Source organism: Octopus bimaculoides, chromosome 9 (assembly GCF_001194135.2).
Source record: "Octopus bimaculoides isolate UCB-OBI-ISO-001 chromosome 9, ASM119413v2, whole genome shotgun sequence".
Lineage (NCBI taxonomy): Eukaryota > Metazoa > Mollusca > Cephalopoda > Octopoda > Octopodidae > Octopus > Octopus bimaculoides.
The window spans coordinates 64960105-64972941 of record NC_068989.1 but is presented as its reverse complement, the minus strand read 5'-3'; the positions used below and the strand labels follow the sequence as shown (position 1 = coordinate 64972941).

Below are 12837 nucleotides of genomic sequence, written 5' to 3'. Positions count from 1 at the left end.
ATATATATAAAGAGAGAGAGAGAGAGAGAGAGAGAGAGAGAGAGAGACATACATACATACATACATACATACATACACACATACATACATTATTTTCATGAAGTACACTTTATAAACATTTACCTTGCTTTTCAACTTTACCTGCAAAAAAAAGAAGAAAGAAATTGTATTGATTGGCTTACATTAGTGAATCCTAATCAAGGTCGTATATCGGCGTATTTTCTCACTTTTTAACTGGTAGATGTAGAATTAAAAGCTAAACGTTCATAGTGCATCGAATAATTGAACGTTGCTGTAAAATGACACACTATCTCGTGTAAGGAATCATGGAGAAATAAAATAAAAATATATTTATATAATAGATAGATAAAAAATACAAGTGAAACAAAATCTGCACCAACTAATCTTTCCCTGGAGCAAGGATCAAGCCGATACACGGCTGTGAGTGGAGGAGAGGGAGAGAAGTATATTTTACAGTATCAGCTGTAAGCCATTATATTGGATATTGTTACTTTACTCTGGCCATTGTGTGAAACAATTCATTAACAGTCTTAAGATGTCAACACGGTTTTCTGCACATTAAACGCAGTGAGTTTTTTCTTCTCTCTTTCAGTTTCACTATATTTTATAATTGCTTGTTTTTGCTAAATATCTGAGCCAAAAAATTTACATATTTGTTCACTTGGAAAAAATATATATGTATTACAGCGTTGCTATGATAACAACGTTGCTTGTATAAATGCAATTTAATATCGAATGCCCTGGGATAGTTTTACTGGTAAATGTTATTTTACGTTACAAAATGTAAAACTAAATTTAAATATAAATGACTTTTCAGCAAGTTTGTTGACGATTTTATCGTCAACGCAAGTGCACAAATCATGCATGCATAGGTACACACTAATGCAAGCAATTATGAGCGTGTATACAGAGATAGAGAGAGGTGGAGAAGAAGAAAGAGGGAGAAAGAAACAGCCGAAAGAGCGAAAACATTGACACATCCATATATTTATGCGTATGTCTATATGTGAGTGTGTGTGTTGGTTTATGCAGACACCTGCGTCCGTGTAATTATTTTAAGCATGTCTCCGGTGCATATATATGTGTGTGTGTGTGTGTGTGTGTGTGTGTGTGTGTGTGTGTGTGTGTGTGTGTGTGTGTGTGTTTGTGAAATGAACAGTAAAATAATAATGTTTACACTTGACGACCTCAACAGCAACACATCTCGAAAACGTTTTATTCTTGAGGTTATGATTTGACTATGACACCAAAAGTATTGACACAGATATCGGGGGATCACCCATATTTGGCAGGTTAGCTCTGAACAAAAGCCTCTACTGAATCAGCAACTATCGATTGTAATGTCATATCAAGTCACAAAATTGACAGACAATTTCAAACACACTTAAGTATTTATCATGTACAAATAACATATATTTATATGTACATGTATATACATACATATGTATATATATATATATATATATACATAAATGAAACATGCATTAAGCAACGATAGCTAGCAAACGTACAGGTAGGACAGACAAAGAAGGCCTTAATTCTTCGTCAGTTATCAACCGAATGTTAGGTATGAAACTTAGTATTAAAATTCGGTGGATAATTGATGAAGAATTAGGGCCTTCTGTGTCCGTCCTAGGTGAACTTTTTTTAGTTGTCCTTGTTTATTTAATGCATTTTTCATTTATTGAGCAACTGAACGCCACGCATCCCGTCTTTTGTTAACAGTAAGGTTTTCGTATGTATATATATATATATATATATATATATATATAAGTGTATATGTATATACACTCACGCATATATATATACCTACATATGTGTGTGTGTGTGTGTGTGTGCGCGCGCATGTGTGTTTTTATAGATACATTTATGTATCTAAATATATGTATGTACATGTGTGTGTACATACATACATATAGGCAGACAGAAAAAAAACAGACATACGTATGCATTTCTGTGTAGTTCTATTTATGATATGAAATTTCTAGTATGCATTACATGATATGTAAGGAAACGGACGCATAGATGTATAGAGAAAGCGAAATAGAATATAGATAGATAGATAGATAGATAGATAGATAGATAGAAGGTAAATGGATAGTAGACACACGTATTTCACTATTACATCTATTTTATGAGGCGTGCAGACATATATACCCACGTATATACATGCGTGTTCGTGTACGTGTACACGTGTATGTACGTCTGTGTTTATATACATGTATATATATGTATGTATGTATGCATGTGTATCAGAATGTAAATACCTTTTATTTTGTCTGTCTGTCTCTGTCTCTCTCTCATACACACTCACACACACACGTATATATATATATATATATATATATATATATATATATATATATATATATATATATATATATATATATATACATACGTATATAGATATGTTTCGTATTGTCGTTTGTATGTAAGTACATATCTGCGGTTGTGCATCTGTTTGTACGTGCGTTCATATTTACACATATATAGCACTAAAGACTACATGTATGTATATATATACATATGTGTGCATGTATGAGCGCGTGTGTATGTATATATACACGTACACACAAACAAACACATAGACGAGCTGTCGCGCATGCACACACATACACACACACGCATGCACACTAACACACACACACACACACATATATATATATATATATATATATGTAATGTTTGGGAGTGGGGTGGGGATTCATATAATGGATAAGTGCATTGAAAACAATGCTGCATTAGATGTACAGTGTCTGATTACAATCACAGCTAAAGGTTAAGTAATCCGTATGAATGCACGCGGAAATATGAAGATATATGCTATTCACAAAACGAGCTGAGTATCTAGGCCAATCGAACTAAATGAAGTTAATACGTGTGCGTGCGCGCGAGTGTGTGTATTTTTGTGTGCCTGTGTGTATGTGTATGTCAAAATGACTTAAGCAACACGTTGAATCAGGATAATTTGTTAATTACAGTAAGATTAGTATAGAAAAAAATATTGTGTCTAATTATGTACATACTCGTGAAATATACCCGATCAGTTGTTTATTACGATTCAGCTACAAAAGCGGTGAGAGTGCTTTACAGTAAATAATTAGTGTAAGGTTATACTAATTAAGGTTATGCTAAATAAAGTTATGCTAAGTAACTTTCTTAATTGAGATGTTGAATTTCTTGTCTACTGTATATTTCCACCTGATGGAAAAAAAAGTGTTACAATTTGAATATTCATGACGTATCGATCTGATAATAAATCGAAGAAACTATGTTTACGGTATTTTAAATAAAGGTTAAGTCGGTGAGCTGGCAGAATCGTTATCGCGCCGGCAAAATATGCTTAGCGGCATTTCGTCCGTCTTTATGTTCCGAGTTCAAATTACGCCGAGGTGTCGACTTTGCCTTTTAGCCTTTCCGGCTCAATATAATAAGTGATAGTTGAGCACAGGGAGCGATGTAATCGACTTTCCTCCACTTCTAAGAACGTGCTGGTCTTGTGTCAAAATTTGACACCATTGTATTAAATTAGAGCATGTAGTTACTCTAGCTGTCTTGTAAATATATATCTTAGTGATGTATGTTTATATATATATATATATATATATATATATATAATGGACGAAGGAATTCATACTAATAATTCAATTTAAAAAATGGCAAATATATAATTATATTTCAAAGCATAATTATGTTTAAAACAATGTATATATTTGTCGCTGCTTGTTTTCATGCATGCATGGATACACACTTCATTCATACATACATACATATTCACATGCATAAACACATACATACATACATACACACGTACTGTCCGCATCGCTTATACATAATTTGTGTCACCTCTGTACCATATCCATATTTAAAGCATAGTTGATGAGATAATTCGGTTAATTCGATTAAAAGATAAGATATTTAATTCATCAATTGTTATATAATTCACATGTATCCGATTTCTGCTATCATTCCTACACGTGAACAAATGCACACACACACACACACACACACACATACACACACTCATATGTATGTATATATATATACATACCTACCTACCTACATATACACATACATACATACATACATACATAAAAATGTAGGACATCATAGTCAAGAAAACTGGGTAGACGAAAGTTTTATGGAAGCACACCGCCTAGATTTTATAGCTTTCCACACTGTGTCCCTCTGAGAATTACGTGAATATTGCACGTATCCGTGGAATACTCAGCCGCTAACACGCTAAATCAAGAACCCAGTAACTCCCTTGTTGAAACAATTGATTCGTCTTCAAGGAACTCTTGTAATCCATCCACGTTTTGTCTCTTTTTGCCTACATTGTAAACATTGTTACTGTTCTGGTTTAGCTACGGATCATTACTGATCAATACTGATCGTCATAGATCCATCGTCACCGCTGTCCGAATTGTGACTATTCTGTTTTTGTTTTCTTTATATAATTTAACTTGGACTATATTTTGAGATGGCACACTCCTTTTCCCTCTCCATGAAGTTTGTTGCGATCGAGTTTTTGGTGCTGCCTTTTTACATGTCTAGCAACTGTGTATAGTTAAAACACTTTCAGAGTCTTTCATTGCACAACGTTATTATATTTTGTAGATTACAATCTGTGTATGTCTTATGTATGTGTAGAGGCGCAATGGCCCAGTGGTTAGGTCAGCGGACACGCGGTCATAGGATCGTAGTTTCGATTCCAAGACCGGGCGTTGTGAGTGTTTATTGAGCGAAAACACCTAAAAGCTCCTGAGTTATTTCTCGCACGTTAAGTGACTGTGTGTTGTTGATATGAAAACCATTGTGATAAATTACTTGATTGTTTATTATTTGTTTGCTTACATCCAAGATTTTGATCGAGAATTAATCGAAATACTTTCAGTTCGATCCTTCATGGTATGATCTAGATATCTTGCTTTTTGACTTAAAGCAAACTAAAGGTTGCCGCTCCCCACCTCAAATTTACAACATTCTTTTAAAAACATACTTATTTCGTGTTAAAAGTTACTCTTTGAAAATTGTCATGTCTAACAATATGTCCGCTTGAAAGTTCCGGTAGAAAGGCGAATATTAAATTTCACTTGTTGGTTTGTGATTATATTATTTACGTTTCACATACGAATAATATCCAATCATCTGTTATATATGTATGAGAAGATCATACATTTTGAGTGGTATGCTCTGTTGTATTTTTGTCGATTGATCTCCGCCACTCCTATTTGTGCTGAGTGATCACTTCACTAGAATACAATAGCACGATCAATCTTAGTAAATTAGGACTTTCCATCCGTATTAAAGTTTTCATTAGCTACATTATCGATCACTAATATCATCAAATCAATACACAGTCTACTAACTCTGTTTGTAAATGCTGTAGTTATAAACTTTTGAATATGATTAGATTTGACATAAATTTGTCTGTCTATAGCCAAAGGCTTTGGGCTTTTCCCTACATCATACTGAGTTCGTCTGCTTTGCCTTCATGATATTGTCTGGAATTTTTGGCGACTTTATCTGAAAATGAGTTTGGCTCTTCTATTTTGTGTATGAGATCCCTATCACTAAATAAATATATTTACATAAATTACCTAAATGTTTATCATATATATCAATACACATACACAAACACATGCACACACATATATATATACTCACACACACACACATATCTATTAATGTTATAATTATGTTTCTGTATAAATCACATACATATGGAACAATGTGAGTACGTATGTATATTCACGGTTGCTACTGTCCAAGGTGATGGGCGTTAGTTTACTGTCATGATTATTCAGAATGGTTAGTAATGAAATAATATTATAATTGAAACAGCATTACTGCTTTTTGGAATAGCCAATCTATGATGAAAAACATTCCAGTCTTGAAACGACATAGAAGACTGCATTAGATGTATATTTTCCAATTTGCTCCATTTTTTTGTTATATATTAGAATAGATTTCAAAAGGGATTTCACTGCTATTTCTAGTAGATTACTTCACACTAGCTTTTCTTTTCACATTTGAATTTTCTACCTCACGTAAAAGAAATATCTTATTTTTGCTGTTTTTAAAGTTGATGACAATATCACAATAAAGCTGCCTGTATCTTTAGCAATGAACGATATCTGCCCTCTACATGACATGTTATATTCGGTTTGCAACTATTTATTGCAAGTATATCATATCTGTTAGGGTATGTGTCAACTGAAGAGGAAAGTTCGTGTGTCGTTATATTTTTTTTAGCACGTTTCATTAGAGAACTTTTCCACTATATACATATCACAAGAAAGTAACATCTCAGTAGAAACAGTGAGATATTTTCTTTCTATTATTGACAGAAATATTTCCTTTTGTTAGTAATAATTCACAGGCAAGTCTATGCCTTTCGTTTTGAAAATGCTGTTGCTTCTTTTGCATCAATTGTTGAAACTATTCATAAAGTCGGCAACATTCAAATATTTTTCTTCAAATTAAATTGAGAAAATATTCCAGTTATGATGGTAGTCAGAATTTATGGCACTAGCTACGAACTTCTGATGTCATGAATTAAGAAGCTCAGAGAATATTGAGAGATGTATTAAGAAATATGCTTACATTCAACAAGAAATATTTCTATACCGAAGGTATAGACAATACAGATAGTGATGTCTCTTTTTATCCTGCTGTTTTGTTGAATATACAAAATGCACTTTTTGACAATTTCCATTGGTCATTGGCCTTTATATCATTGCTGATACATTGGTTACTATGATGTTTCTGTCGCTTTGAAATATCTTAATTTTACGAATGTCATCAGATTAATTGTAAAAATACATACTTTCTGCATTAACAACACAATTTCAAGAATACTGTGTTAATATTACAATATATTTGCTTTCCGTGTTGTCGTAGCATGGCAGATTCGGTAAAGCTTCGTAAAAAACACATTGTAGTTGTTAGATTTATTTTTACAGTACGAATTCCGCCAGGAACAAAGTCCAAAATCGATAAAATTTGTATCCCAAATCAATAAAATTAGTAAATATTTGAATCGATATATCGTCAAATTTTTGAACCGACTGCTCTTCTTCAAATCTAAAAAAATCAACCTCAGTGAGAAACCGAAATTCTGGCGTCTTTTGACTAGACACAAGATAAGTTTTTTCAAGGAGAGAGTATATAAACTCCTGATGTGTATTTTTGAAGTTATTATCGACGACATTAACGTAAAAATACCTTTCTCAGGAATTGCCAACCTACGTAGGACAAACTAAATTATCTATAGATTTAATTCACATCGAAACTTTGTGTCGTTAATGTGTTGCAGTTACATTTGTTTTATTGTCTAAAAAAAAACCTTGTGTTTGAGATTAGAAAGAAGAGGTGTAGAGAGTAAAGATCACATCACTCCATATATTTTTCTTGCTGCTTATAAATTCACAGGAATATAACTACCATATTATTCTATTAGATATAGAAAGGAAATATCTCAGTAAAGCCTGTGCGTGATATATACTGAGACTAACAAGTAATATCAGTTCAATGACTTCAACGATAATTTGCTGAGAATTTAGTATTGCTTCCTTCGATCTTTAATTTTTTTTATTTGCGTTTGTTATTCCGTAAGTTTTTTTGTTGTTTTTTTTTGTGTGGGGATTACAGAAGAACATTGGATGGTGTTTCTGAGCGATTCATCCTTAATTGAAAAGTACGCAGTACAGAAACTACATCGTCGTTTTTGTTAGCCTCGCACTCTTTACAATACTGTTCGTATTGTATGTTGAACTATGACACAATAAATTAAAACTTTAGTTGCAGGTTAGCGCTTTTTGTGAGTTGAGTGTAATTTCAAAAAGAAATTATTTATTCTCTATAATTATATGTAATATATCTTCAAATAACTTATTTCGTTAACATATAACATGTGGATGTGTGTCAAGTATCACATAAACAAAAGAAATACACAAGAGTTCATTAATTAAATAGCAGCAGCTGCATTAAATTACTAGCCATCATAAAATCAAGTGTTGTATAATTACCAAACATTTAGCCGGCTGTTAGCTATTTGTGTTCATATTCATAATAAATCACATCCTATATATAGTTTTAACATTAGACTGGAATCTCTAACCAACATCTAAGTAACTTGTATATGTTAGGTTCCCCCAGGCCCTATACATAAAACGATTTCTAATATGCATAAGCTTTGTTGAATGCCATAAAACATGAGATAAGCTGCTGTAGTACCTTTGTGCGAAAAAGTTTCAATTCGCCTCTCTCACCATTATTGCACTCCATCTATCTGTAAACAGCATCCATGTCATACTTTCTATTATCTCCCTTTCAATCGGGCATATTTTTGTCGAGTTCAAAGAAAACCCTATTTTTAGTTAATTTAATAGGTTTGTGTTAAGAGTTAATTGGCAATCACTACTTAATGTTGCTATTCTGTTATAATTTTACGAGCACTCCGGAAATATTCCAATGTCTAATGTGGGCATTTCAACATTTTTTTAAAGCTAACCGTATTACTATGCGTGTCGGCTCTTCATTTTGAACTCTCTACTCACTCCCTGGAAAATAGATAGTGTCATTTTCGGAATATTTTATAAACATATCGATTAATTTTCATAAACTGAATTGCCACAAAGCTTTTGCATGTTGCATTTTATATTTTATGGTTTAACTTTTGGAATATTTACAAGGCAAATTAACCACTTGTTGATAATTCATGCTCAACGTTTATTAGTTTGTGATGAACATTATGTTTTCTTATATTTTCTGCCTGTCTAATTTCTCGTGAAGAGAATATATCATTCCCCATTACATTTGTATTCTGCTTTGAATGTTTAATACATATCTATTGCCCTTCTGTAGAGTGAGGATCTCATTGTCAAGTGCCCTTATGTAGCATGGCTGATTTTGATTAAGATTACAATCATTTGCTTACATGTTGTCTCATACACACAGACATGTGTGTATGTGTGTATGTATGTATTCTATGTCATATATATATATATGATACACACACACGTATATATATATATATATATATATATATATATATATATATATATACATATACATATGTGTCGCTTGAGTTGTATTGTACGTTCATCCTATACGGATAATATTTCCATTTTTGAATATCGATCCATGAAAAAGTGATGTGTCTATCCTGTCATGAACTATGATCACCAGCGGCTCTATCCAACTGTTTATACACAGATCTGACGTCGGAGATGATTAATGGGGTATAGTGAGAACAGAAACATTAACTAACTCATACGTTATTTGCCAATGTCATGAAACTATATGCTGTAACAATCTTGATTGACATCGTAAATAACTTCACTGAGTTGCTCATCTATGAACTTGTTACATCGGTTTAAAGCAAAAATGGTTATTTCTACACACAGGTTGAACGTAAATATATTTTACATTGGATAATACGATTAAAACATCCATTATATTTACATGAACGATTTAAAACATGTTATCTTTTAATTCAAAGGCTTGTGAGAGGGGGTGGGGGGGATTTTAAATGTAAAATTTTCAGAAAAGGATTTCTTTATTACAGCTAAGCCACTCGTTATGAGCCTCTTTAGTGATTAGTTTGAAAGCTTGGGATGTCAGCCATGTAACAATTGACTTTGACTGATGTAGTTTTGGTTTGAATGTGAAAATCTGCAAACAATCCATGTATTTTATTCCCATTTTTCTTCATTCATTTTCTTCAGTTATCAATGTTTATCAGTGTTGGAAAATCATACAAAGTTATTATCCACGATTCCAGCTTTTACTGAGGAGGTCTTTTGTGGTCAGGAAGTACTTTACTGTTATTAAATTATAAAACACTAAGATTATTACAAGCAAAACCAACGCTACTTTTATTCGAAATTATATAAATGTCACTTTTAAATATAATACGAAATATTCTACTGTTACCTAGTAGCTAATTCCATCAACTTTTTCCAAGATAATCTTCATATATATCCAGTCTATTTTGGAGCCGGTGTATCGTTTGATGATATCTCTACAGTATAACAGTTTGGCATCACTATAGAACATTATATAGTTTGATGATACCACCAAAGCATATTATATATTTAACTGACATCCCCATAATATATTACATATTTTGATGCTATCACGACAGTATTTATATAGTGTGGTGATATCATTGTAATATCTGATATAGCTCGATAATAACTATATTGTATATTATATAGTTTGATGATATTGCTATAGTACATTACATAGTTTAATGATATCACTGTGACGTTTTACTCAGGTTGATGCTTTCAGTACAGTATATGATATAGTGGTACATTTTATCATATAGTGGGACATTTAATTTGTCACCGGAGAATGCCTGGCACTCCTTCGTTTAGGACGACGAGGATACTAGTTGATCCGGTCAGCGGAACAGCTTGCTCGTGAAATTAACGTGCATGTGACTGAGCATTCCACAGACACCTACACCCTTAACATAGTTCTCAGAGATATTCAGCGTGACACAGAATGTGACAAGGCTGACCCTTTCAGATACAGGTACTACTCATTTTTGCCAGCTGAGTGGACTTGGGCAACGTGAAATAAAGTGTTTTTTCTCAAGGACACAACGCACCGCGCCAGTGGGCCGAATATCAGAACGTGGGCCGAATATCAGAACCACTAAGCCACGCGCATTCACCACTGGAGAATAGAATGGCAAAAAAAGAAAATCAATCCCATTTATAAGTGAACTTGTATCATAGAGGGACGAAAGTAAATTGAGAGAGATTTATTCAAAGGTTCTGCCGTTCTTTAACATTTCATCACTCTATTTAATGTTACACAATATCAGTCAGTACAATTAACACTACATCATAGCTTTGTTTAATATAATGTGGTATAACTGCTCTATTTAATGTTACATAGTACTACTTCACTACTGAATGTTACATAGTACTACTGCTCTATTTAATGTTTCATTTTGCCACATAATAACCAAATATGCTTCAAGCGAATTTTAAAGACATTTTATAATTTATCGGTTTGTTTCTATTATAATTTTTTCAGCCTTATACTTTAATGCCATTATTCTAGAACTTATTCTTGACTACATTCACAGAAATTCTCAGAATTTCGAATTTTTAATCCAATTAAAACCGAATCTAATGTCTCTAAATTCCCTACATTACACTTCCACAAAATACAGTAAGTATCTAAAAGCAAAAAGTCTATTTGGAAATTGTTTGGAATCGTATATTAGAGTATGACTGTAGTTTAAAAGCTGCCAGAATTAGTAGAGTGTCGAACAAAAGGCATTTAACCCCATTCAAGTCAACTTCAGCTTTTATCATTCCGGAATCGATAGAAACAACAAAATACTCGTCAATCATCAGAGCATTTCATTACTATAACTTTCCATACCCGTTAAATGTGTCACCTTGTGCTAAACTTACAAATTATTATTGAAATTTAATGACATCGTAAATCTGAAAGTACATGGTGAAGTATCTATCATTGCTTATCACGAAATATGAAGGCCATCTCACTTCTGTATTTGGCTTACTAACTTCTTGTTATTAATCCTTGCGTTGAAACAAATTTTGTTGTGTCTAAGGATAGTCATTATGCCAATACTAATAACACGCTAACTACTATATTTCCAGCCCTATATTACTAGTCAATTAGTTAAATATCTATCCAACTAACTAATCGATCATTTCTTTAATGAGTTATTTGTTTTGCTTCTTATTCGTCAAAGTTCTTTCGATGTCATTTGCAACTTCTCAGAAGTCACTGAAAAGGTTGCAAATGTAGGCCATTGTTTCAGGTAATATGCTCGAAGAGGGATGTTTCGCAGAATATTTGTCCGACAGTCCGATCAAATTTATTTGTTTTGAGAGTAAAGTCGATTCTTTCTGCCATGTTTTATGAAATTGATAGCCCTTAAATGAAGTCGGTATAATCAACTAAGACACCTTGAAAAGGTGCATTATCATTATCTTAATCGAATGACTGGAAGCTGGTAAAAAACAGTTGTGTATACTTTTCAGTAACACAAAGGCAAGAAGGAGAAAAATGATCTTTCAAAAGGAATATCAATCTGAACGAGAAATGTAATTATCACAAAGCTTTCTTCGGAAGAAATTTTGTTCTGTGTGAAATTACAGTTGTATGTATGTATGTATGTATGTATGTATGTATGTATGTATGTATGTATGTATGTATGGATGCACGTACGTACGTACTTATTTATGTATGTATGTATGTATGTATGTGTGTATGTAAGCATTAACTATGCAAAAGAAATGATTATTTTTGCTTCGTTATATACAGATTGATAAACTATCCTTTTGTTAATATATTATAGCACTACTTCTTATTGAAGATTCTGTATTTTGATATTTTGATGTCGTTTTCACTTCTTCTCAACATTTAATTATAGTTAGATCGCATACGGTACAAAGGGAGTTAATTTAATGTATAGGGGATACGAAAACATTACAAATGAAATGTGTCAAAGATGACAATTAAACAATAAATAGAAGGCAATTTTATAGAATATGTCTTATATAGCCGGAAGGAAAGCTCATTAAAGGCTGTATCTCATGCATTCTTGTTCCAATTGCTAACGGGTAATACATCGTTGAAAGCTGTGTATGTATATATTCAGTGAATTTAAAGATTCAATGACAGGTGTAATTTTTTATGTAGAATCGGTTCATCAAATAGAAAAGGGATATATTTCATTTTATATATGGTATGTGCTAGTGTGCGTATATGTATATCTGGGTGTGTATATATATATATATATATATATATATATAT

The 12837-nt window shown here is 32.5% G+C and overlaps 1 protein-coding gene across 9 annotated transcripts in view; it reads left to right on the top strand.

Moving 5' to 3' along the window:
* Positions 1–12837, top strand: part of LOC106879147 (potassium voltage-gated channel subfamily H member 7) — a 703964-nt gene that overhangs the window by 374078 nt on the left and 317049 nt on the right. Inside the window, exon 1 of one of the 9 annotated variants that reach the window (XM_052970724.1) lies at positions 152–588. The exons of the other annotated variants lie outside the window; for them this stretch is intronic. The gene's annotated coding sequence lies outside the window, so the exon portion shown is untranslated. Of the gene's footprint in view, positions 1–151; positions 589–12837 lie in introns of those variants that run through there. 9 annotated transcript variants of the gene reach the window in all.